Here is a 6,000-nt window from a genome sequence, read left to right on the forward strand (position 1 = left end):
TGAAATATTTGTTCAGATACCTAATTGCCTCTGCTCCCGCATAAAATTTTATTCGCAATATAAATCAAGTGTTACTGTAGAATTCATGACTGGTGTTACACCAGCTGGAGCAACTTCTTTTGTAAGCGAACCCTATGGTGGTAGAGCTTCAGACAAGGTTATTTTCGAGCATAGTGGTGTTATAATTTATTGAGTTAGTATGATTGATAGTTGTCGTAGGATAGAGAACAGAGATTGGGAGTGAAAGCCCTAAAAGGTTTGTGAAGAGAGTCGAATAAAGGTCTCATAAGTTCCCATAACATTTAACATTTTGCAACGACTTGCACGCCTGTGCTGGGCATAATATTGTTGCGCCGCCACTGGTATTCACGCACTACATATTGTTGCTCTGACAGACCATCGACCTTGTGTCGGGGGTTATTTCGCCTCGATGATTCTTACAATCTGCTTATTAAAATTTTCTCGAAGCTTTTCCGGTTTTTCTCTGAAAGAGGAATCATATCGATCTATCGTACCGTGAATAATTTCGATTGGAAGTCATTTATTGGCTTTTCTGAAATCAATGAATTTTAAGTTGGCGAGGTTAACAATATAGTCTCGGTAAGTCCATAATTCCTTTAATTTAAACAAGGATCTCACTAGGAATGTATGATAAGGTAGATTTGCTGGTTCTGGATCCATTGCTTGCTTCCATTTTGTTTCACAGCACATGTTCTTGTACCGCTTTCCATTTCCCCAGAGCAGGATTCCTTCTCAGGTTTATTAGTTATAATTATTGTATTCATGAAAATCTTTGTTTCTTGAAGAATCGAGAAGGAATGCTGTAGAATTTTTCTGCACATTTTCATTTTGTTCATTTCACACAGCTTTTTGGATGGGAGTACCTCGGATCGGAACTCGATTTTTTGCAGAACAGTTTGTGCATATGAGCACAATTTTGGCCGGATCTGAATAATTTTGGCTGAAGTGCAACCTTTACCTTTGAAATACAATTTGGCTTGGTTCACAACTTTTGGCCGTAGCCTGGAGCTGAATACGATTCTTGGCTGGAGTGAATACCTGTCAGTGAGTACTCCCTACACGGGAGAATAGAAGAACAAATACTATGGGAAATCTGTCTTGCAAGAGGACCAGGACCGTTGCTAAAACTCCCTTAAGTTAAGTAGTTATATGTATAGTTATAAGTTTGTGTAGCTTTGAGACATTGTGGTTAACAAAATCCCCTTCGTTGGGAACTGCAAATTTTTTTCAACTTGTACATCTTGTTTTTTTTTTAATATATTGTAAAAACCTGACTGGGAATTTTGTTGCTGGGGTAATCTAGTCTCCCCTGAGAAATCAATATTAGAATTTCATCCTCGAACGTCCTTCAGGGCGATTGTAACGTTACACAATTTGGCGCACAAAACGTGGAGCTCGAGAAACCTGGCAACATTTTTCATCAGTTCAAAAACAACTCACCAGTCTCTCAAACTCTCTTTTCACATTGCTTCATTTCTCTGATTTGAATGGTTCTTGAACCTCTGCTATTGTTGTGTTCTTTTATTATCTTGCATTTCAATTATTGGAATTATGAACCCCGAATTTTTGAACTAGCATATGAGGTTGCTATACGTTTAGGAAGGGATGATAAGAATACCGTTGAGCAAAATCGCAAAATTTTAAGAGGTCTTTTAGCGCAGGAAAGAGGAGATCGAAGTTTCTCTGAAATTCAGGATATTTTTACTATAGTAGAGAACTTTGAAGGACTTTCACAATCAATTGCAGACTTGTCCTCAAAAATATCTAAACTAACATCTAGGTAAGAAGCTTACTAAGAAGTAACCTCCGCCTGAATACCAAAGGACGACAACCAACAATACACCTTCATGTATAGATGTAATGAAGGACGTATTGTATGGAAGTAAAACTCCCTATCGATGGCTAAGATCGATTCTATGGACGGAATCAACCAGCTGATAGAGGTTATGAAGCTCGGCCCATTCTGCTGCAGTATTCGCCATAAAGTGAGTCAATATAGAGGAGAAACTGAGATAGAAAAACTGGAACTCTATTTTAGTTTCATAAACCACCGCATGGGGTCGCTCCCATCGCTGATTTTACGTTTGTACATTTTCATAACCTCTAACCTCATTCTTCAGTTCCAAAATGGTCGTCACGGCGTGATGGGTACTTTCCCACACGTCCCATTTTGGAGCTCCAAAAATTAGAAATACATATTTGAAAATAATATTTTAAATCAACGACTAAGATAAAACTAGAAAGTAATTTGATGTAAATTTCGTGTATGGTTATGTGATTGTGCTGCTACTTTGTGATTATTGATCACCGCGTGACTTGTTAAAGACTATTTTTGGGGATTGGTTCTACCAAGCCTCCTGCAGTTCCTCGGGACCCCAAGAATACAACGACCAAGATCTGAACTGAACTGTTATTGGGTACATAGCCTAATTGTGCTAAGCCCAGATTACCGTCATCCTGGTTTAGTAAGGCTGCTAGCCGGGGTGATGTGATTACCAAGAAATAGAAGAAGAAGATAACCTCATTCTTTTCGTCTTTGTATGCAGTGAGAAGTGCATCGTGATTCCTAAGTGTTTTTTCTGATAATTGAATAAGATGTCTTAAAATAGAAATATTAAAAGCAATATATCTTGTGTGCCGAACTGTGGTGATAAGACTAGTAGACGTCATCGGTTTCCTGAAGCAGATAAACAACCGGAAATTTTCAAACTTTGGATGAAAAAAGTTTGTAATCCCTTGTTGACTAGTGAAAGTGCTGAGAAAATACGAAAATCCTATTTTGAGTAAAAGTGTGAATTTATTTTTTACATATATGTGGGAATTATTGGTTGCACGAATATTAGTGCTTTATGATGAAGGGTTTTCTCAAAGTGAATTGAATTGAAAAAATCAGCAAAGTACTGATGAAACGTCGACTAAGTTAAAAAAAAAACAGTGTTTTCCTTCAGTCCTATAACCAATAATTCTCATAGGACATTATAATTATTTCTATTTTATTTTTTACATATATGCCCATACACTGTGAGGTACATATATATGGATATTAGAGTTATTTCTATTTTATTTTTTACTTATAAGCCCATACACTTTGATGTATATATGGACATTAGAATCATTTCTATTTTATTTTTTACATATATATGCCCTTATACTGTGAGGTATATATGTACATTAGAATTATTTCTATTTTATTTTTTACTTATAAACCCATACACTTTGATGTATATATGGACATTAGAATCATTTCTATTTTAATTTTTACTTATAAACACATACACTTTGATGTATTGTATATATGGACATAAAAATTATTTTTATTTTATTCTTTACATATAAGGCCATACACTGTGATGTATACAACGTGTCCCAAAATTCAACGATAAGCCGGCGCCGTAGGGGTTTACGTGGTCATAACTACTTCAGGAAAAAAAAGAAAAAAACCAGCTCAACTTTTTATTTAATTACAAAATAAATCATGAAATTCTTCGAAAATTAACACCCTTCATAATATTCCAAGTTACCACGGCGACAATTTTTCAAAAATTTTCTTTTGATCTGAGAATTAACCATTTTGAAGGGAATTAATTTAATGAAAGTAATTTTTAGTTTTTAGTATAAACTTAATGAATAAAATTTCAAATAATCTGTATGTAGGTTAAGGTCATATTGACCATTAGTGTATGGTAACATTGTATTTAAAAATAAATTTTTTTTCACACAGGGTGTTTTGGTATTACTAGTTCTATATCCCTCTGAATAGTTGTCATAAAAAATATACTCGAAATCTTTGCATTGAAACATAATTATTTTACATTCGATGTAAAATTATTGCCGACTATCTGAAATATTCAGTGCAAGTAGTTCTGAATCAGCCCCTGTCCAGTTCCCCCACCCAAAGAATCCAAATTCATATTTATGGCAGTATTTTGTGAATGCGTTTTTGTCGAAATGCTCTATCTCCTGTTTTATTAATCTATGGTTGTTTCAATCCCGAACTTGAAATCAAAATAAGTGATTTCAAATAGGAAGCATTTCAAATTTTCGCGCTCATTTGTTTCGAATTCCAGCCACCAGAGGGAACTTTTATTTCCATAAACCACCGCATGGGGTCGCTGAAAACAGGCCCCAATTCATAGAAGGGGAGTTTCCCTTCTTTATGGGTGTGTTCTGTGGTATTCGCTAGAATTAGATGCTCTACGGATACACCTTAGGAGTTTTTATAAGTTTAGAAGTGCTTGCTTAGAGCAAATAAAGGAAGTATAAGAGTTCATTGTGTTATTACTATATCAGTTGATAACACACCGCGATTCTTGACTCCCGAGTAAATACGTGGAAATCAACCGATTAAAATTTTCAAAACCGGATTATAGGCTATTTGTGTAGCTCTGCTTTCTGGGGGCTATTTTGGATTTTGTTAATTATCTCTCAATAATGAGTAATCAGTGCGTTTCTTGTGTTAAACCTCTGTCAAAGAAGAAGTGTCAGGGCCACTAATTAGTGGCCCTGAATCTTATTTATAATGACAATGAAAAATAATTCGATAACGGAAAGATTCCATGGACGGATGCTCCGTAGGTGCTTGGTCAGCATCCTTGCCACGTGCTGAAATATGTGGGATATGTAACTCCTCCCTCCTCAGTACTTCCATTATGGGGTGAAGAATGGAACTCTTGGTTGAGTTGTTGGGGCTTCTGCCTGGTTTTCTGAACGTGTTGTTTGGGCTTCGACCTGGTTTACTGGATTTCGGTCCTTCAGTCATTGTCTCATTTTTTTGGAACAGAAAGAGAGAATAATTAATATCAGAATGAAATAGAGTATTGTGATGAATGTTCCATGGGATGATCGTGGAGTCATGTGGTTAAATACCAGTGGCTGAATTTCCTCTTGTTTCTTCTTAAGTTTATGGATTCGGTCTAATGGAACATTTTTCAATTGAATTTTGAGGTCATTCATTTTTGGCGAAGTCCAATTGGTTATTATTTTTGGGAGTAGCATCGGTTGTGTGGCAGTTACTTCCTTGTCGTTGAAGTATTTTCTTTCTTCGGTTTCGAAGTAGCATCCTTTTGGAATTGAAATCAGATAGTTTCCCTTGAGAGTGGTAAAGTCTTGATTTTTGCACGACGTTTGAATTTTGGTTTCTTCCGGGATTATTGCGATGAATTTTGAATTTTCTATCCTCTGAATGAAATTTTGATTGGCTGTTACTGAATGATGTTGCCAGTTTACAATTGGTTTCTTCAACTGCATCAGTTGAAAAATACAGTCTTCCACTTTGGAACCCTGAACCAGGTGGTTCTCATCGCAATAGAATTGTTTTTGCAATTTTACACAAGATGAAGAGGTATACTGATAAAACTTTTCATTCATTGTCAGATAAGTGTTTTTGGGTAGAATAATGGTATTGATTGTTGGAATAGAATAAAGATGATAGTGGGAGAATAATTGAGGGAGGATAATTGGAAAGTGCAGAATGAAAACAATTCTGAATTGGTCATGGTATGCATCTAATTTGATCAGTTCATAGAAACTATGATATTCATCTTCATTCTTGAAGATTAAACTATCTTGAGAGTATTTTTTCGTTATTTTCGCAATGATCGATTTCAATTCAGAAAATTTGATGATGCTATGATGTAAAACTCCTAATTTGGAGAAACTAATAGCGTTTTCAATTTCATCGATCATTGTCATAACGATATTGACTGATGTTCCAATTTGATCCATAATATCTTTGATTTTCATGAATCCAGAAAAACTATCTTCAAGATTTTTGAATTTTATAGAGATTTTTTCGAACTGAGAAGTGATAATTTTTTGATTCTGTTGAAGTATCGAAAAAGTTTTATTAAAATTCTCAATTATTTCTCCCGATAAAGAAATATCAGAATTTAATTTAGTTATAACTTCTTTCTGCTTATCTTGGAGATTTCTGAGAGCATTTTCATAATAAACTGCATCGTCACAGCGTCCAAATTTCCA

This window comes from Coccinella septempunctata, chromosome 4 (assembly GCF_907165205.1).
Source record: "Coccinella septempunctata chromosome 4, icCocSept1.1, whole genome shotgun sequence".
NCBI lineage: Eukaryota > Metazoa > Arthropoda > Insecta > Coleoptera > Coccinellidae > Coccinella > Coccinella septempunctata.